The 21702-nt window shown below is 46.4% G+C and overlaps 1 protein-coding gene across 5 annotated transcripts in view; it reads right to left on the minus strand.

Moving 5' to 3' along the window:
• The window catches only part of CBFA2T2 (CBFA2/RUNX1 partner transcriptional co-repressor 2), a 125058-nt gene extending 105627 nt beyond the window's left edge, over window positions 1–19431 (minus strand). For all 5 annotated transcript variants that reach the window (XM_029070514.1, XM_029070513.1, XM_039912971.1 and 2 more), the window contains exons 1-2: window positions 19368–19431; window positions 15496–15561 (exon numbers count right to left, since the gene is read on the minus strand). The gene's annotated coding sequence lies outside the window, so the exon portion shown is untranslated. The remainder of the gene's footprint in view (window positions 1–15495; window positions 15562–19367) is intronic.
• Window positions 19432–21702: the final 2271 nt, after the last annotated feature.

The following is a 21702-nucleotide window of genomic DNA, read 5'->3' on the forward strand; positions in this document are numbered from 1 at the left end:
CTGCACATAGTAAGTGCTCAATAAATACTATTGAATGAATGAACACAAAAAACATGGGGTTAGCCCAACTTGTATCAAATTCATTTTCACCCACTCTTCACACTTCCCTCTCAAAATGTTATGAAACACATTTAGGTACATTTTGTACGACTTAATACTTGAAAAATAAGTATTTATAAGTACCTTTCCCCAAAGATTTCTGACAATATCACACCTGCTCAGATTTGGTAAAATCAGTGCTCTCTTCTCCTTCCCTTAACCTGTGTCGGAGTAATCTGCCATGTTCAAATAATTCACTTTTATGTAAAACTATGAAAAACTGGCTCCAGATAGGCCCGCGTGCTATCTCCATACCTTTTGGAGACAGATGTATATAGCACAAAGTTTACCGTGATTGTTGCTTACTCAACACAAGGCCAAATTTTTCGACACAATTCATTTCATAATTTAATTATTTGCCAACCTATAGAGTTGGAGCCAGATCAGTTAGGTCTTCAATGTGATTCCAAACTATTATTTCAGAGATTAGAAGTTTAAATAAATGCCTTTTGGTTTACAACACCCTGCCAATCACTCGAAATAAATCTATCGTTAAAATCCGTACATCTGCATTCGAACCAGTACTCTAGAATCACAGAAGCTTGGATTATTTCCCATTATGACATTCAGTGCGGCCACCAACATGTGTTTTTTCTATTTTGGAAACTCAATCACTTAAAATGAATGTTTACCGAACATCAGATCCTAATAGAAAAGTATAAATAGCTGTCCTTCATGCACAAAGTAGATGCTGCTGATAGTGAAACCCTCGCCCTGGGTCCGAGTGGGTTGAAAGAGCCGGATGCGTAACCAAGAGACCCTTCCGTACAGACCCGGGTAAACACTTACCACTTGTGACCATACCTTACACCTGGAGTACGTAACGCTTAGGTCAACACTGCCTTCTAGACTCATGGTGAACCTGAAACTTTCGCTCGAGAACGGCAAAGCCACTCGTGACCAGTGTATGTGATCCAACGATTAACGCCAAAGCTATGGTAAGTTCAGACCTCCTTGAAACTCCAATCAGGAAGGACTAGACATGCATATCTACCAACTCTTTTGTATTGGGCTTTCCCAAGTGCTTAGTACAGTGCTCTGCACACAGTAAGCACCCGATACCACTGATTGGTTGACTGACTAAAGTCATTGTGCTGCTTATTGATTCTCAGCAAGTCACGGTTAAATCTTACTGGTTAAGGGTTTAGGTTGTGCTTGACTGGTTGGGCAACTCATTCCTTTGATCCCTCTACTTCAGTTAAACAGCGGCTGTTTAACCGTTAGAATAAATATCACCTTGACACTGTCTGGTTTCTAGTACTTCGCTGTTGGTGATCTTGGGCTGCCAACCGATAGAGTCTCTTAGAATCAATGAAACCTTAGTAACAACTTCCAGCGCAGGGTGCAGAACGACTCTGGTTTCCTTCACGTCCAGTGTACTGTGATATGTCTGCCAAGCACAAATATTCCCCAAAATACAGCAGGGTTATGTTCTTCGAAAATGGAGATGTACTGTAAATGACTATGGTGGGTTACATTTCCCTTAAACTTTGCCTGTTACAGATTGGGAGTTATTCCAGATCCTCTGGAAAAAATATGAAATTGTTACAAATGCCATATACTATCATAGTCAATCAATGGTATTTATTGATTGCTTACTTAGTGTGTATGCAGACCACTGTACTAAGCGCTTGGGAGAGTACAATACAACAAAGTTGACAGGCGGGGAATGTAGTCTACCAACTACGTTGCCACAACCTAGTAGTAGGGGAGACGGATATTAAAATAAATTATGGATCTATTCATATATTCTCTGGGGTTGAAGACTGAGTGAATGGCAAGTGCTTCAAGAATTCAGATTTAAGTGCATAGGCGACGCAGAAAGGAGAAAGAGCAAGGGAAATGAAGGCTGAGTCAGGGAAGGCCTCTGGAAGGAGATGTGATCTGAAGGTGAGCAGGGAGGTGGTCTGAAGCCACTAATTCACTCTTGGATCTTTGTTAAAGTGATATTATAGAATCAAAGAATATCAAATATCAAAGAAGAAGATAACTTTGAATGGAGTCACAGCAGGAGGTGGTGAAACTAGAAGGTGTATATCTCCATGATTCTATTTATCTTGATGATGTCTTGTTTTGTTCTGCTTTGCCGTCTGTCTCCCCCCGTTTAGACTGTGAGCCCGTTATTGGGCAGGGTCTATCTGTCGCCGAACTGTACATTCCAAGCGATTAGTACAGAGCCCTGCACATAGTAAGTGCTCAATAAATACTACTGAATGAAAGAACAGAAGCTTGTTCTGTTGACTGTGGTCATGACACTTCAATTTTAGTGAAGAATCAGCCTCGGCTGATCTCTTCATCAAATACCTTGGGGCAAACTAACTCCTTCTAACCACTTCTGCACACCTTTAAACTCCTCAGGGTCAGGATCTAATCAGGGTCTTCAATTAGTTTTCTAAACTGCCCCACTTCTTGAAAATGAATACCAGACTTCTCAATTCAAAAATCCTAGTTGATGGTGGAACGACCAATCTCTTTCATTCATTCAATAGTACTTATTGAGTGCTTACTATGTGCAAAGCACTGTACTAAGCGCTTGGAATGTACAAATCGGTAACAGATAGAGAGGGTCCCTGCCCTTGATGGGCTTACAGTCTAATCTTTCATCTGTTTCAGCATTATACAATGACGGTTTTATCAAGGGTGATTTAGCCAAATTGACTTTAGATTGTTGGTGAAAAGGAAAGTGTCAGACGAAGCCCATTCCACAATACTACGGTCTAGTACATCTGCACTGATCAGGCTTAAGACTTAGGTAAATTTCTCAGGGCTGCCAAACTTGCTTAGCTGCCAGTAAAATGTTTTTTATGAGCCTATGAATAAAACCGTCAAAGTAAGATTTACATATTCACTTGTCAGCTACCAAGTGAAAATACTAATCCTCAACTTCTTTACCTAGGGAAAATACGAGGCACGGAACTACACCAGCTAGACTTGCTCAAACTGGTATATTCCAATTTGAACTCACGCTGACTGCTTCAGTGTGCTTAAGAATAGATTTCTTTTAAAAAAGGAGAGACCTTATCTTGAAGCGCCTCACGGCAGGCTTGTTTTCCGATCATTAGACCGTGGATTTATATTATTTAAAGGGATGACTGAACTGTACTACAGTTAACCATCCAATCCTTCTCGGTTCAGAAGCATGGCAGACAAAAATAAATAAATGGGTGAAGGTAGTAGGCACTCTAAAAATAAATTGAAAATAAATGGGAGAAGACAGTATGGACCCTAAAAATCTAGATTCTTGGTCTTCTATGGGGAGAGGCGATTCGACGGAGGGATGAAGGAAGACATTAGTAATAATGGTGGTATTTGTTAAGCGCTTACTATGTGCAAAGCACTGTTCTGAGCGCTGGGGGGATACAAGGTGATCAGGTTGTCCCACATGGGCCTCACAGCTTTAATTCCCATTTAACAGATGAGGGAACTGAGGCACAGAGAAGTGAAGTGACTTGCCCAAAGTCACACGGCTGGCAAGTGGCAGAGCTGTGATTAGAACCCACGACCTCTGACTCCCAAGCCCGGGCTCTTTCCCCTGAGCCATGCTGCTTCATGCACTGTACTGAGCGCTGGGGTGGATACAAGATAATCAGGACAGACACAGTCCCTGTCCACAAAGGACTCAAGAGTAGAAGCAGGAGGAAACAGGATTGAATTCCCAGTTTACAGATGAGGAAACTGAGTTACAGAGAAGTTCAGTGACTTGCTCAAGGTCACACAGCAGACAAGAGGCCAACCCAGAATTAGAACCCAGGTCCTCTGACGCCCAGGCCAGTTCTCCTTCCACTGGGCTTCGCTGCTTTGTTTTGCAACGCCATCTCGCTTACCTGGCCCATTCCCGACAAATCTTAAATTCAATCATCTTGAAATATCTGAATCAAACCTTTCTTATTATCAATTAATGGCATTTATTGAGTGCTTACCACAGGCAGAGGACTGTACTAAGCACTTGTGAGAGGACAATATACCAGAGTTGGTAGAGACATTCCCTGCCCAAAGGGTGCCTACAGGCTTACAGGGAGAGACCGTATGCAGGTTAAGTAAAATACAGACCACCCTGTATCAGACTTGAGCACATCGTTGGAATTAGAACAAACGGCAGCATGCAACTAGGCGGCAGCGTGCAATTAGATATCAACCGAAAGAAGCGGCATGGCCTAGGAGTCAGAAGAGCCTTGGATTGGAAAGACAGTGCCTTCACTTTGCTCTGTGACTTTGGGCAAGTCGTTTAACTTCTCTGTGCCTCCATTACCTCATCTGTAAAATATTCTCCCTCGTATTTAGACTGTGAGCCCCATGTGGGACATGGCTGTCTAACCTGATTAGTTTGTATCTACCCCAGCACTGAGTACAAAGCCTGGCACATAGCACTTAAATACCATTTAAAAACAAAAAAATCAATGGTATTTACTGAGGAAAGCAGTGCTGTAAGCTCTTGAGTTGAGGGACAAAAGCTCACAAGAAGCTTAGAGTTAAGGAAGTCTTACAATCTTGGGGTGAAGTCTCACTGGAACCAGAAATAAGTAAGCAGGGGAAAAGATGCATGGTCTTTGATAGGGAAGAATCAGAAAGATATTAGGAAAAATGACCAAAAGTGAAACAAAATTGATCTTGCTTAGGAGAAAGAAACCTTTAAAAAAAAAATTGAACAGTAAGTCTTTTTTGTTCAAGCTCAGATCAGATCCATTATTCGGTTTTTCTGGATAGGTAAATAGGCAAGTCAATATTGCACTTCAATCGTATTTGCTGAGCCCTTACTGGGGGGCATAGCACTGTACTAGGTGTTCAGCAGAGTACAATACAACAGAGTTGAGAGACATGTTCCCTGCCCACAAGGAGCTTACAGTCCATGGGGGAAACAAATGTGAAAATGAATTAAGGATATGTACACTATGCACCGTGGGGCTGAGGATGGGGTGACTATCAAGCGCTTAAAGGATACAAATTCAAGTGCACAGGTGACCCAGAAGGGAGACGGGAGTGAGGCACATTAGGGCTTAGTCAGGGCAGATGTCTTGGAGATGTGACTGTAATAAGGCTTTGAGGGTGGGGAGAGAACTCCTAGCCAGAGGCAAGATGTGGGCAGGAGGCCAGCAGCAAGAAAGAGGAGGTAGAAGTTCAATTCAGTGAATAGGTTGACTTTAGAGGAGGGAAGTGAATGTGTTACGTTGTAGTAGAAAAAATCGGTGATGTGAAACAGAAGGGAGGACGGAGAAGTAACGGTCTGGATGGAGAGGAATAGGCAGATTTTAACGATGTTGTGAAGGTAGTAATGAAAGGATTTGGTGTCGGATTGAATATGGAACGAGAAAGAGAAATTGAAGATAATCCCAAGATGACAAACTTGTGAGACCGAGAAGACGGTGGGGCTGACTACAGCCATGGCAGGGCTTGAGTGGGAAGATGAGGAGTTCTGTTTTGGACATCCTTTTTCTCTGTCGAGCAGTTTCTGAAGATATCACAGTGAGGATATACCTGGATGGCTCAAAAACATTTGAAGTCACCAAGGCCAAAAATATCCTTCAGGACAAATTTTCCCTAAAATTGCCTAAAACCGCAAGAAGCAAACAGATATGCAATAAAAATGCTCAATCCCCGTTTTCAAAAACCCAAACCTAATTTCTAAAAATTTGCAGTACCATTCTATCTGCCTGCTATGACAAGACACTAAATCCCCACCATGCTTTTTCCCATCGAAATTTCTCGAAAGATACCCAGTCAACTCAGAGGTTATGCTGAAGTTCCTGTGACCCATCCAGGCAAGTTTTTATCACGGGCTTAATCACAAAACACCTGCAAACAGCAGAGCACTTAACTTGCAGAACAACTGACAGGACCTGGAGACAAGGAGGGAATAATCACCAGAAGGGAGATAGGAGGTGTTTCCAGATGTCCCTCACCCTCCTGGACATTTCGGGATGATTTTTATCTGTCAAACTTGCTCCAACTGGGTTTCCATATAAGCTTGAAGCTAACAGCTGCCACTCCTCAGAGTAATCTGTCACTGTACCCTCCACTTTTGCAGCTGCGCCTTTTGAAAGTCAAGGAAATACCTGAGATCATTCGTTTGGGGCCACACTAAAGCTAGCCGGTGGTTTCACTGGGCTACAGCAGGCCGGAAACCCCTAGGAATCACAGAAATTATCCCATCGGGATATCATTCTTTACAGGCAGAGGGGATGATTTTATGCAATCTAGCCGGGGCTCCGCGGCTAAACGACATCTAACAACTGTGCCGAGAGAGAGAGCTGCGGACTTGAGTCGCAACAGTAAAACTAAAGCCACCTGACGTCGTGTTTGATCTTAGGGTATAGCTGAGCCCATCCTGTTATGGCTGGCTCTGCAGCATTCAAGGCCAGTTTTGGTTACTTAGTGCTCACGAATCCAGCTGCAACCAATTGGCCACCCAGGTTCTCATCCTCATCTTGCTAAGTGCCTCCGAAGGGGCTCAGGAAGTCTTACCTGACTTGCTGTTAGTTACCCAGGGGCTACAGCTGCTTGCTGCTGTGTCTCCTGGAGTCAGCCCTCCGCGCTTCAAAGTAAGAGCCTCTTCCCCACAGAGCTTCAAGTGTGGGGGAAAAAAGGTGACAATAGGGAACAAAATAAAATTTCAGGACCCGCCTTTTCTGCCACCTAGTCACCAGAGTCAGCTGAAGGGAAGAGGAATGAGCAGCAGAAATAAAGGGTATATAAGGGAGACCGGTGAGCATACGGATGAAGCGTTCTAGTGGGATAGACAAGCCAGCTACTAAAACCGGGTTACTTTGCTGATCTGTCACCTCCACTACGTAGAAGCTCCTGAATCATTCACTCAATAGTATTTATTGAGCGCTTACTATGTGCACAGCACTGTACTGAGCGCTTGGAATGTACAATTCGGCAACAGATGGCGACGATCCCTGCCCGACGATGGGCTCACCTATTATTTGGGCCTAGGAATCCAGCGCACTTACAGTCAGAGTCTTAATCACACTAAAACAGATCAGCACTGCAAGGGAAATTGTTCAACGCAACCAACTCTGAGAAGAGGAACAGTGGATTTTATTTCATTAAAAAGAGGAGGACCTATTTATTTTAGCTGGTCCATCAGCTAGCCACTAGATGGCAACTTCACTACTGCCAACCTGAGCCAGATTCTGTTTCCCAAGCCACAATGACAAACCAAAAAACAAAACCAAAAAACACCCCGGAACATCTGGATGGTTGATGATCCTTTAAACAGTTTCACTTTACTCATTCTGACATTGATCCAGATGGAAATACATTGGGTTGTCACAATATTTACTAAAAGTGTAGTTCATTATGGACCGAAATAATCAGCGAGCCATTTTCGGTTACGAAAGCCTTAGGTAGCTGTTAAGCTATGCTTTACTTAAGCAGGTTTTACCCAACTGACACCGCACTCTACAGATGCCTCATGTCTCCGCTCCCTGTTTCAAAGAATTCTGTTTTTCCAGGGAGTGACTTCTTCATCCCTCAGGCATCTTGTTCCTTTCCTCAGGGTATCCTTGTCACTCCAAATAGTCAGCTGCTATGAGCTGACACCTCTTCTTCTGCTAATAAAGTAGCAAGCAGGAATCTAGCACAGAGCTTAGCAATTCGCCTGCACACAGGCAAGAGAGGGGCACACACACACACACACACACACCAGGCCATTCTGCCCAGCCTGTTTCCAGTCAAACCAGAAACGTTTGCCACTGGTCCTTGAGTTCGTCGCCCGTCGGTAAAAGTGAGCTAAAATTGAGCCCGTAAAAACGTCTGGATGTCAATAAATACGGGGGGCTGGCAAAACGGGGGAGCAGGAGGAGGAATCCTGGAGGCATCATGGCTATCACCTTGCCATCGCTTCTTCCTTAAAAAGTGGAGGGTCCTGGGTGTCCGTCGCCAGCTGCCGCAAATGATTTTGACAAGCAGGGTTGTTTTGAGCCCGACCAGCTGCTCCCGTGTGAGTGGCCCCGGCCCCCCTCTCCTACTAGGGAATGCTTGCTCTCTGCAATTCTGCTCTGTCAGTACAAGCTTGAAAGCCAATTATTCATCCTGTTTGAACAAGTTACTCTCAGCAGTTGGCGAGCCTGCAAGGAGAGCGACCAAACTTCAACCAAACGTGCCATTGCCACTGTCAAAGACAGAACACTGCGGGTGGGCATCCAGATCGCCGTTCCCACTCAGGAAGGGCATTGCTGATATTCCTGTATTCAGTGCAATTTACACTGCTGTTTAGGGGTGGCCTCCGCTGCTCCCCCAGTTCCATTTGGACTGCATCAGAGAGGTAAGTGGCTGACTGAGGAGCCTATCAGCTGGCTAGTGTCCCCCCTGGAATTCCAGGGAATGGGTTAGGAATTGCCTGGGTCTTCCCAAGACTTCCCCATGGCCTAGAGTGGCCTTGGCAGACTTCCGGGTCTGAGCGCCTTGAGATCGGTCAGCTATATTTCCTCTTTCCATCCCTCTACCATGGATTCCGGTTCCCGAGCGCCGGAATCGTGGGTGTGATTTAAAACCCTGGAGGCAGAGAAGACCAAAAATCTCCTCACGTTGAGGAGACAGAGTGAGCACCCTGGCTCAGCTGTCAAAATGCATGGACCCCAGGAAAAGAATCGACTGCCAAACGGTATCGGTCCAACTGTCCCTGGTTTCGGATCCGAAGGACAAGAGCTGACCTCCTCATCAACCTCCAGGGCTCCTGGCCGCTCCTCCCCCTGCCCGCCATTTACTACCCTCCTCTCAGGTAGTGGCACAATCAGAAGAGGGTGCGACGGGCACTACCTCACTTCGGTGAGTTTGACCTACTAACCTGACCACTTTCTCTGGACTCCCCTCAACCTGGCAAAGTAATATAAATATTGCCGATTCCAGAATTTAAAAGGAGGAGGAATTGAGGCCCACTTCTGATTTGGGGCAGAAATCCCATCTGACAATAACTACGAATTCCAAGTGAGGTCTTCTGAAGGCTTAGGCATTCCAGAGAGGCGGTGAAACTGTCAACGTGCCCCTCGCTGAAACTTTGGGAAAACCCAGCACCCCCACGGAAGGCTTGAGGAAATTCCAGCTTTCATCCACCAGGACTTGGGACGATGTATTCATTTATATTAATGTCTGACTCCCCGCCTAGACTAAGTTTGTTGTGGGCAGGAAATGTATCTATCAGCTCTTATGTTGTACTTGCTCAGTCTAGGGCTCTGCACACAGTAAGCACTCCAATACAACCGATGGATGATATTGAGGAATAAGCCCTACAACGGCTGGGAAATCCCCACTGTGGATGGGCAAGTCTCCTTTTACCAGAAAAGTAGGACCACCACTAATCATAATAAATCAATCAAAGGTATTTACTAGGTGCTTACAATGTGCAGAGCACGGGGTGTGGGACACTATACTAAGCACTTGGGAGAACACAACACAAAAGAGGAGGTATAGATGAACCTTAACCCCCAAGAAACAGATCAGAGGGGAAGACGAACATTAAAATAAATTACAGATGGACCTGTACCTCTGTGCTGGAGGGCTGGGGGAGGGGAGAACACTGCCCTAAGCACCAATCCAAGAATAATTCATCATCCCTCTTTGGCCACTATACCTCCCCTCCTCCTTGACCTCCCTCTCCAGTCCATACTCTGCTGCCCGGATCGTTTCTCTTATATTAAAAAAAAAAAGTTTAGTTCACATCTCCCCATTCCTCAAGAATCTCCAGTGGTTGCCCATCCAGCTCTGTCAAGAGAAACTTCTCACCAAAGGCTTTAAAGCGCTCACTCAGCTTGCCCCTTCCGACCTTACCTGGCTGGTTTCCTAATACAATCCAGCCCGCACCCTTCGTTCCTTTACTACCAGGTTGCTCACTGTCCCTCCATCTCGTCTCTCACTGTTGACCCCTTTTGTATATCTTTTCTCCGCTCTGGAACTCCCTTCCCCTTCATACATGGGCAGGCCACCACCTTCCAAGGTTTTTCAAGTCATATCTCCAAGAGGCCTTCCCCAGTAAAGGCCTCACTTCCCCACCCCCTCTCCCTTCTGCATCACCTCTGCAACTGCATCTGTACCCCTTAAGTACTTGGTATTCATCACGCCCACAGCATTTGTGTACATATCTGTAATTTATTTCTATTTAATGGCCTTCTCTCCCTCTAGACTGTAAGATCACTGTGGGGCAGGAATGAGTCTACCAACTTCTGTTGTACTGAACTCTCCCAAGCACTTAGTTCAGTGATCTGCACACAGTAAGTGCTCATTAAATACCACTGACTGGGAGAGTACAACAGATGTGGTACTGAACAATGACGGTAAAATAACATTTACAATTAAAGTATGAATCTTTAGTTTATAAAGATGGCTTTTCTATTCAGAATGGGTAAAAACTGTCAAAACTGTCAAAACTGTCAAAACTGTTCTGAGACTCCGTATTAAGGAAATCTCACTCTCTAATTCAATGCTGAACCCCAATTTGGACCCCAAATGCAAGTGTAGAGCTGGTTTTTTCCCAAAACTACAACCATACTGTACCCAGACAGGCAGGCACTCTGAAATTTGCTATAGCATTCTGTCAAACGAGTAGTGGAAACGAGAACACTGGCAGTGTACAAATAGTCTATGTACAAATAGGGTACAGGTACCTGAAAGCCTGGTCCTGACCCACAAAGCGACCTAGGAAATTATCAGAACATTGATAATTCACTGATATGTGAATTGAAAACCAAAGAAACCCTAAACTCAGAGCAGAAAGTCAAAATTGGAATGTCACGTCACTGGATCTTGCTCTCTAATATTTCATTTACAATACAGGAAGTTATACAATTAACATGTAACAATGTGCAAGGGGCACGGAAGTTACAGTAAGAGAGGATAACCAGCTCTGAATTCATTATTTTAATGTCTCCATTTAATTATATTTACATCAATTGGAGAGCTGGAAAAGGTGTAGCGGTTAATCCTAAAACACAATGCAATTCCCAAGATAAAGTCCATTTGCTATAAATTTGACGGTGCCCATTTATCAAATGTGGGGTGCCATATAAATGGGCAAGGGTTCCCAACACTGTAAACAAATAGTTATGGATTTAAAAAAAAACAACAACTAAGAGACCACCTTAGGACTAATAAATAAAATCAAGTGTGAAAGACAGTCCGGCAAAATTTTCCTGGGACCTGGACTAGAGATTTATTTTCTTTATTATGAGGTGGTTGGCTTCAAAAGCTACTTCAACCAATCAATGGTACTAAGTATTTACTCTGTGCAGAGCATTGTACTCAGCGCTTGGGAGAGCACATTCAGCTACATAGACTACATGCCGAAAATAAGTGAAGGGCTGGGGATTGAGAAAAGAGGGACACATATTTATAAGTGAGCAACTCTACTCTAAAGTTACTCTTCCCCTCGCTTTCTACCAATACTTTCTAAGGGCTTTTACTCAGAAAACTCAAAAAGCAAAAACAAAGAAACGAAAAACCCGCTGGCAATGAATCTGAATCACTACCTGTTAGTCTGGATGCTGACATTTTTAAAGAAATACAGTCAGAAATCCAGCAACTGTAAATCCAGGCTGTTGAAATCATGCAGTGAAAAAACCCAACAACTTTACTATGGGTGAATCCCTTGAGTTCTAAGGGACTTGATTTTTCCATCTGTAAAATGGACATCTATTACTGTACTTGTTGGCCTCCTTTTAAAGACGTACAAATTATCTGTAAAGTACTTGGAGTGCTTCAAAGAAAGGTAGGAGAAGCCCACATCTTAAAGATTTTTGTACTACCTACCAGCCTCTGAAATTGCCAAAGCCTTCCCAAAAAGGTTTTTCCAATTTTTTTCCAATTTGTTAACCCACCAAATGCTTTTCCAGAAACTTCCAAACCAAGGAACTTACAAAACTTGCCAAATAAGTAACTTGCCCTGATCCAGAAAATCCAAACTCACAAGTCTGTGAAAAGCATTATTGGAAAAACCACAAAAATCAAACATTAAAAACAGCTGATCAAACTAGACATGATAGAGCAATGGAAAGAATATCCATTTAGGCTTATGTAAGACTACACGATATAGTTCTGGGCACTTTAATGCAACATTTTATAAATATAAAAGGACACATATTGCCCACCACCTACATTCTCCTTGCTCCTGACCTAGGTTTGTCCTTGAAAAAGGACAAACAGAAATGTTAAGAATTAAGGATCAAAAGTAACGAATAGTATTGCACCCGTGTCTGTTAGAGGAGAAAAAAAATTGAGGCCCCATATTTCCCTAAGTGGAGTCGGTATTATCAGAATCACTGCCTCTGGAAGATGGAGACCTGAAGTTATAAATAATCTCCACTTTCCAAAAGTAGGCAGCAGAGGTGATCATAAATACTGCGTTGTTTTCCATATTAGCCTTAGTCAGACCTCTTACAGACACTCAGCAGATTGTGGGGCCTGGAAGGCGGGATGATTTCATAAATGGTACCAGGCCCTGTCAATAAGAAGAAATATTACGAGTGGTTTGTGCATTCTGATTAAAAAGGGAAGAGGAGATGAATCCACAAGACGACCAAATTGCACCAAATTAAGGGGATGGATTCAAGTTTATAGTCACATCTGTGGTCTTCTTTACAACTTCAGGGTTTAGGATGAAAAAGGAAAGCAGCCTTAATTATGCCTCCAGGTATCTGAAAATTGGCATGTGGGTAAACTATGTTTCCTTGGGAAAAAAAAATCACCTTTGAAGGCACTCAGAACTCGCTGAGAGGCTGAAAAAGATGTAACCAACAGCGGAATCAGAGCTCATCCTATGATTTATTATCTACTTTACATTTTTCCATAACTTAGTCCACAGTCAGGTACTTACAACTGAAATGCAGAGAGGCCTATGGATTAATTATTAAAAATGAATGCTTGCCAGTTATTACCTATCTGGAAGCCAAAATGTCCCTTCAGTTAGCAACCAGGTCTAAAATTCAAATTCAATCGTAGTAATTTTATTTATTGAAGGCCCACTGGGTGTAATATATTATACTAAGTGCTTAGGCATTAAAACACAAATGAAGCAATACTACAGCTAATAATAATAACGGTACTTAAGTGCTTACTGTATGCCAAATACTTTACTAAGCAGTGGAGTAGGTACGAGGTGAGGTTGGATACGGTCCCTTGTCCACACGGGGCCCAGAGTCTGAAGGGGAAGGGGAGCTTATTTGTATCCCCATTTTTGGATGAGGAAACCTAGGCAGAGAGAAGTCAAGTGGCAGAGCCGCAATTCGAACACAGATCCTGACACAAGCTCCCCTCCCGGCCCGCCCCCCACAACCTCAAGCTCTTCCCACTCTACCATGATGCTTCCCCTGTCCCCAAGGAGTTAACCCTCTGACGGGGAGGGAAGGCATAAAATTTGACTCGCTCTCTTTCCCTCTCTTTTCCCACCTTATTTTTCTCTCTCCCTCTTTTCCTCCTCTCCTCCATCTCTATCTCCCTCTCTCCCTCTGACTCCCTCCCGCTCTGTCTCCCTCTCTCTTTCCCTCCCTCCTTCCCTCCATCTAGACTGTTACTCAAGAAAGTGACAATACAAGCCATAAAGTTGGTGTTCTCGATCATATTTATTGAGTGCTTACTCTGTGCAGAGCTCTGTACTAAGCATTTGGGAGAGGAAAACATAACAGAGTTAGTACATACGTTCCCTGCCCACAAGGAGCTTACAGTCTAGAAGGGGAAGACATTAAAATAAATTTGAGTTATGGACCCAAGTGCCATGGGGTGAATAAAGGGTACAGGTCAAATCCGGGGGCAATGCAGAAGGGAGAGGGAGCAGAGGAAATAAAGAATTAGTCTCGGAAGGCCTCTTGGAGAGGGTGGGAGAGTGATCGTCTGTTGGATGTGAATATGAAATTCACACTTTGACGAACAGGATGAAGTAAACCAGGGTTTACACGCAGGAAGCTCATCACACCCTAACTCGAGACAAGTGAATCCAAAAACATAATTTTCCAAATCACGGGTTGTTAAAACAGATAATCAAATCGCGCTCTTTAACTCTGAACAACGGAAAAACTTAGTAAAACTCTGCAACCAACAAATATCAAAGAGGTAGTGCAATCCTCAGAGAGAAAGGTTTTTAAAGGATTGGATAAAAGTTTTAAGGCAATTGTGTTCAAAGTACACTTTCTGTGCTCTGAACATTTTATGGTAGAATTTTAATAGACCCCAAAATTAGCTCATCACAGTCACCATTCCTCTTGTAATTTACAGTCTCTCCAAAACCCGGCTGCAAGCTCTTAGAACTTTTTATGGCCATGCCCAAGATGCTAGCCACATCCACAAACTCTGGTTTCCTAATATTGAAGACTCTTTAGTCTCTAAAATGAAATGGTTCTGATTTTTATGTCTTGGTGACAGAACCTAACACGATTCTTGTTTTTAGGTCCAAAGCTTTATACCTTGGCTTACTTCCACGAACCGCTCCATTTCGCCAAATGAGATCTGCTAACAAAAGTTACCGACGTAAGAGTCGGGTATTGAATTTGATGACGACGATGATAATAATAGAGCTTACTATGTGTAAAGCACTGAGGTAGACACGCAAAAAATTATATCCTACTCCATGTCTTAAGAGGGAGGGAAAACAGGCATTGAATTTTCAGGAAACTGAGGCAGGCAGGTTAAATGACTTGCCCGAGGTAACACCTCAGGCAAGTGGTACAGCCTCAAACTAGGGTCTCCTGTCTCCCAACCTGGGGTTTTCCACTAGACCAGGCTACCTCTGAATACCACAGATGGACTATCCCAAGGTACCACTCACAAATTTCCTGTTTTCCTGAACTTTTCAACTCATTCCTGGCGCAACGCTTCACAACAGACAAAAATCACACTGATCAATAATCAGAACAAAAGCACTGTCCGCAAGAGCAAAACAGAGGGGAATAACAGGGGGAAGTAGATCTGTTAGACTGCAGCCTTATTTTCACATATCATTTAGTACTCAATTCTCAGACAGTCAACTCTCACCACTTGGGTGGCCGATGTCAGCACTAAGGAACTGCAGACTCCCCTTGGCTAATTCCATAATGCTTGCTTAAGTAAGGGCATCCTAAATTCCCAAAGGAAAAGGTTCTTTCCAGAAGCTCACAAAACCTACGAATTTCCTGGGTGTGCACCTGGGGGCCCCTAGGTCACCCCCATTTGCTCCACAACGGTGGTGCTCCTTTCATTTATTCCTCTAAACACAGACGCACATCTGGGATTTGGGACTTGGTAGCAGAAGCGTCGCTTCAGAAAAAGAGAAGCCCTTAAAAGTAAAGCTACTCAACAAAAATGCATCCAGTGCCTCATCCATTCAGGGCAGGGCACCCATTATCCACTATTAAACCAGACCCATTCCCACCCTACCGATTACTCGGTTAAGGAAAAGAGGAAAAGGTAGTGAGAAAAACGTAATGTATGTCCTACCTTCCTTATACGATTTGGCCTTATCCTCCTTTTCACTTCACTCCATCTTCTTAAATCAACACAGCACTTCATGTAAAAAACAAACAAACAAAAAAACTACGTTTTACCGAGTTTACTAAAAACAGCATGAGGCAGTGACCGAAACAAGGACCATTCATTTCTGAATCGGTAGCTGAAAACTGAATTTCTCCCTCTCCCAGAACCCAGTTTTCCCCTGATCTGCAGTTCAGGGCCACAGAGTTGTGTAGGGCAAAAGGGTGAACAAGATCTGGAACGATCTGGAAAAGTTTCACAAAACTTTTGCCCCTTGCAATCCCAGGTGGGTTAATCTACAATCCTTGGATGGAGACGTATTATACAACCAAATTCACAAAACTGGAGCGCAACTCTGGGGTTAAACAAGTGCAGCAATTACTTTCATTTTCCTACATTAGGATTATAGCTAAACATCTAAAAAAGTGCCAAATAGTAGATAGCCTTGGTTACCTCCAGGCAAACCTAAATTTATATTTAGACGTAATACCATAGCTTCTAAAATGTTCATTTTCCAAAGTAATCTCTTTCCAATATAATTGAATTGAGATTTAAGTACAACCACTCCCTTAAGGGGCTCTAGCAAAGTTCACCTTGGTTAAAGCACTTCTTTTGACTGAACTGATAGAGATTAGAGGCCAGTCAATTTAGGCGTGGATAATGGCTATCAGCACAATGGTACATCAATTTCCTCCGAGGTACCTTTTCTCTAAATAGGACGCGAAAAACACTTTAAAATCAGGTACTACATTTACGTACGTACACAAAAATTGAATCCAAATCTTTCGCTATAGGTACATATTTATTTTATTTGATCACCTACCCACGCGCTTTATTTTAAGTTGTTTGGTCAATTTGGGGGGGCTCTTGGGAGCACATTAATGCACTATGGATCCCTCTGCTTCTTTTAACACTTTTGCTGTACGTTAGCAGTAAGCTGTGAAAATCACATCAGTGAGTGAATCGCTAAGAGAATCTCTTGCACAGTTTATCCACCAAAATATAGTCATCGCACCCTCTTTTAATGGTATTTAAGTGCTTTCAATATACCAAGAACCGCAGCAAGCGCAGGACTGGATACAAACTAATCAAGGCTGGATGCAGTCCCTGTTCCACACGGGGCTCAAGTAGGAGGGAGAAGGGGAATTAAATCCCCATTCTGCAGATGCGGAAACTGAGGCAGCGAGGGGTTACAAGACTGGTCCAAGGTCACACAGCAGGCAGGAGACAGAGCCAGCATTAGCACCAAGGTACCTCCTGGCCCATGCTCTTTCCACTACTAGGTCACACTGCTCTTCTGGCCCTTATTTGGGAGAGCACTGCTTGAACAACCATTCCGATCCAGCGCTAAGAACAGTAAGCACACAGTAAGGGCTTAACAAATACCATCATCTTTATTATTATTATTATTATTATGAAGGTAAAGTTCTGTCCTCGTGCCTGCAGGATATGAGCTTGCTTCTGCATTAGCAGTGACAGTTTCCACCGTCATTCACACTCTTTTGTGCCGAGCCCCGTACCCAGAGACGCACCAGAGGTAGCTGGTAAGGACAACTGGTGAAGTCTCTTCACAAGGAATAACTCTGCAACCCGAAGGTACCCTCAACCATTTAGTAAACCAAATCGAGAATGGCTGGTGGCTGAGACACAACTTTTCCCCTTAGGAAAAGCAAGGGAAAGGAAGAGACGAATTACGAGAAAAAACGGCAGGTCAAACAACCAAAAAATACCATTTAACATGTTTCCACGAGTGCTTAGTGAGATTCTTCAGCCACAAACTTCAAACGCTCTACCAAAAGGTAGGTCGCTGACATAAGTGAATTTCAGTCAAGTTTATTGGTAAAGGCAGAAGGGTTAAAAGGTAACACTTGGAACTCTACCATCCACCGGCTCCAAAATGTTCAAATCAGATTAGGTTTGGTCGGTTCATGGGTGCCACTGGTGAATTTACTTTTTGCAAATCGGAAAGAGTTCTCCAGAATCTTACAGGTTGAGCTAGAAGTTTTTGGAAAGGTACCAGGGAAGGATAGGAGAGGACTTTTTGCTATTTACTATAAAAAATTGGGGGGGTACGATGGCAATTAGCTAGGATTTAAGATAATGAGCCTCAGAGTAAAGTCCTCTACATACAAAGCAATTTGAACCGCAGGCCTCCTCGTCCCTACGCCAGAAAACAGTTAAATAAATCCCAACGGCCGAGAACACGAGTTTCTTTCTTGGCCGAAGCTCGCCGTGCTGAGGCCGCCAAAAGGTGAATTGCTCCTTTCCATGAAAATCGTCAATTAGAAAAAAACAAACCAACAAAAAGGAAACGCAGTCCGGAGGGGTCGGCGGCAGGAATCACACCGACGACTTGAAGTAACCCAAAATAACCCCCCCAAAAAGCCCGAATATTCGTCTTCCTCCATCAGACACCCCGCGGGAAGTTTTCTGGAGCCGCTCCGGCTATTTGGAAGGCGGGGCCCCGACGCGGTTATGAGGACGACGATGGCATCTGTTACGCGCTTACTAGGTGCCGAGCACCGTTCGAAGCGCTGGGGAGAAGGTCATCGGGTCATCCCCCCTGGGGCTCCCAGTCTTCATCCCCATTTTAGAGATGGGGTCACTGAGGCCCAGAGGAGGGAAGCGACCGGGCCAACGTCAGCCGGCTGACAGGTGGCGGGGCCGGGCCGGGAACCCACGGCCTCGGCCTCCCCCGTCCGGGCTCCGGCCCCTGCGCCCCGCCGCTTCTCCCCTTTCCCCCGGGCGGGTGGAGGGTTTTCGGGGGGCTGCGGAGGGGGGACGGAGGCGGCCTCCGCCGCTTCTCGGCTGCGAGCCCCGGGCCAAGTCGCTTCACTTCTCCGGGCCTCAGTTCCCTCGTCGGCGCGATGGGGACGGAGGCGGTCGGCCCCACGTGGGGCGGCCTGGATCGACCTTCTATCACCTTCATTACCTGGTGTCAACCCCAGGGCTTGGAAGGGCGCTCGGCCTTTAGTAAGCGTTTAAAAAGTGCCATGGTTATTATTATCAGCTCTTCCCTCGGCTCTCCCCTCGGGTCATCTCTCAGCTGTCCCCTCTGCGGCTCGGCTCTTCCGTCAGGTGTCCCGTAGTTCCCCCCTCAGCTCTCCCCTGGGCTCCCCCGTCAATTCTCCCTTCAGTTTGCCGCTCGGCTGTCCCCTCGACTCCCCCCTCGGTTTGCGGCTCAGCTCTCCCTTCGTGTCTCCTCTCGGGTGTCCCCTCAGGTCTGTCTCCCCTCAGGTCTGTCTCCCCTCGTCTCCCCCCTCAGTCTGTCCCTCAGGTCTCCCCTCGGTTTGCCGCTCAGCTCTCCCTTCGTGCCCCCCTCGGGTCTCCCCTCAGATCTCCCGTCAGTTCCCCCCTGGGCTCTCCCGTCAGCTCTCCCTTCGGGTCTCCCCTCAGGTCTCCCGCAGTTCCCCCCCTCGGCTCTCCCCTGGGGTGTCCCCTGAGTTTGCCGCTCGGCTCTCCCTTCGTGCGTCCCCTCGGGTCTCCCCACAGGTGTCCCGTCAGTTCCCCCCTCGGGTGACCCCCGGGCTCCCCCGTCAGCTCTCCCCCTCGGGTCACCCCCTCAGCTTTCCCCTCGGCTGCCCCTTCCGTTTGCCCCTCAGCCGTCCCCTCGGGTCCCTTCCCCGCGGGCCGTCCGCTGAGGCCTGGGGTCGGGGCTGCCGGCAGGCAGGTCTCCCCTCCGCGCCGCCCCGTGCCGGTGTGGGGCCCCGGGAAGAGGCCCACCGCGGGCCGGGCCGGGCCGGACCGGGCCGGGCCGAGCGGCCTCCGCTCCCCCCCGCCCTTCTCCGCCCTCCCCCGAAGCCCTCGACCGGCAGACCGACCGGCAGGCCGGGACTCACCCTGGAAGGCGGCCGCCGCCGGGAAGCCCACCATGGCCGCCGCTCTCACCCTCAGCCGCCGCCGCCGCCGCCGCCGCGGGGAGGCCGCGCGCTCCACCCGCCGCTACTAGGCCGCGGCCCCGCCCCTCTGCGCGTCACCGTGACGTCACCGCCAGGCGGCCCCGCCCCCTCGGCCCCGCGCTGGCGCCTGCGCCTGCGCCGCGGCGCCCCGCCCGGGCCTGCCGTCCGGCCTCCGGGGGCCCGGCTCGGGGGACTGAGAGCCCTCGCCCGAAGCCAAGGTTGCAGGGATCAGCCGGGTTTGATTCCTTCAATCATAGTTCATCCATCCATTCAGTAGTCTGGATTGAGCGCTCACCATGTGCGGAGCACCGTACTAAGCGCCGGGAATGGACAGTTCGGCCCCAGAGAGAGACCATCCCTGCCCGGGGACCGGCTCCCACTCTGAGCAGTCTAAACAAGTCACCTCACTTCTCGGTGCCTCGGTTTCCTCCTCTCTAAAATGGGGATGAAGATCGGGAGCCTCACGGGGGACAACCTGATGACCCTGGATCTCCCCCAGTGCTTAGAACAGTGCTTGGCACATAGTAAGCGCTTAACAAATACCAACATTATTATTATTACGTGCAGAGCACTGGGAATGGACAATGCGGCAAAACAGAGAGCGAGAGACCATCCCCGCCTGATGACGGGCTCGCTGTCTAAACAGTCTAAACAAGTCACTTCTCTGGGCCTCAGTTCCCTCATCTGGAAAATGGGGAGTAATAATAATGTTGGTATTTGTTAAGCGCTTACTATGTGCAGAGCACTGTTTTAAGCACTGGGGTAGATACAGGGTAATCAGATTGTCCCACGTGAGGCTCACAGTTAATCCCTATTTTACAGATGAGGTAACTGAGGCACAGAGAAGTGAAGTGACTTGCCCACAGTCACACAGCTGACAAGTGGCAGAGCCGGGCGACGAACCCATGACCCCTGACTCCGAAGCCCAAGTTCTTTCCACTGAGCCACGCTCCTTCAACTGTGTAACTGTGCGCCTCACGTGGGACAACCTGATGACCCTGGATCCACCCCAGTGCTTAGAACAGTGCTCTGCACATAGTAAGCGCTTAACACATACCAACATTATCCTTATAAAGGGTGCAAGTCAAGGCGACGAGGGAGGGAGTGGGAGAAGAGACGATAGAGAAACTCTGGAGGGGGATGAGTGCTGCAAGAGCAAGCGGAATGGGAGTGAGGCTCATTGGCACGTAGATAAATGCTATAAATAATCGAGTTATTTGTTGTTAAAACACGCAGTGACTGGATTGATTATTAATGAGGCTATGCCCGGCACCTACTGCCTGGAGAACACTGACCCAGACGCCGTGAGGAATTACCGCCCGCTGGGAGCTTAAAATTAAATGGAGGAGGAGGGAGAGCACAAATCAAGAACATGCAACTTGGAAAAGGTAAGAGAAGACAAATAACAAATTCAGTACCCACGCCAACCTGCTGAGCTATTCGAAAGTGGGTGATGCGGCCAGGGCCGTGGTTGAGGTGTGGGACGAGGGGGCCGCGGGACTGGCAGGGAAAACTTCTTGGGAGATCTCAGGGAGAAGGCGGCTAAGGCTCCCGGCTCCCCAGAGCGTGTTTCTCTCCCGGCAGAGCGGAGAAGAGCGGGGAAAGGAGACGTGCTCTCCAAACGCTGACACTGAAAAGGAATGTCATGTGGAGAGACGTCAAGTGAAAAGGTCCCTGGACAGAAAGAAATATGGGACAAAAAGTGGCGCTTCCACTTTATACACCTCGGCGCTAATTCTTGCATTCATTTAACAAACGCTATTTCATTTTCTATACTTTTGCCAGCAACCATTGCATCATTTATGAATGATCTGTGTCTGTCGATCGAGTCCCCTCCCCCACTTCACTGAACGGTAAACGCCGTAATTATAGGGTCCGTGTATCTTATTCATTCGATCCTATCTACTGAGCGCTTACTGTGTGCGGAACACTGCGCCGAGTGCTTGGGAGAGTACGATCCAATGGTAAACAGTTGCAGTCCCTGCCCCCAATGGGGCTTACAGTCGAGAGGGAGGGAGGTGGACATCAGTACAAATAATTACAGATATGTACCTAAGTGATCTTAGTCATGCTCTCCCAAGGACTCAGAACAGTGTTCTGCACATAGTAACCGCTCATTAAACTCTATTGGATTGATCAAGGAGTCATCGGGGTTGGAGACGGATGTGTCTTCCAGAGGCAGTAATGACACTGTGTGAGTTGGTGAGTTCCCCTTTTATTTTGTTATACTGTACTACCCTTCCCCAAGCACTTAGTATCATCCTCCGCACACAGT

This window comes from Ornithorhynchus anatinus, chromosome 8 (assembly GCF_004115215.2).
Source record: "Ornithorhynchus anatinus isolate Pmale09 chromosome 8, mOrnAna1.pri.v4, whole genome shotgun sequence".
Lineage (NCBI taxonomy): Eukaryota > Metazoa > Chordata > Mammalia > Monotremata > Ornithorhynchidae > Ornithorhynchus > Ornithorhynchus anatinus.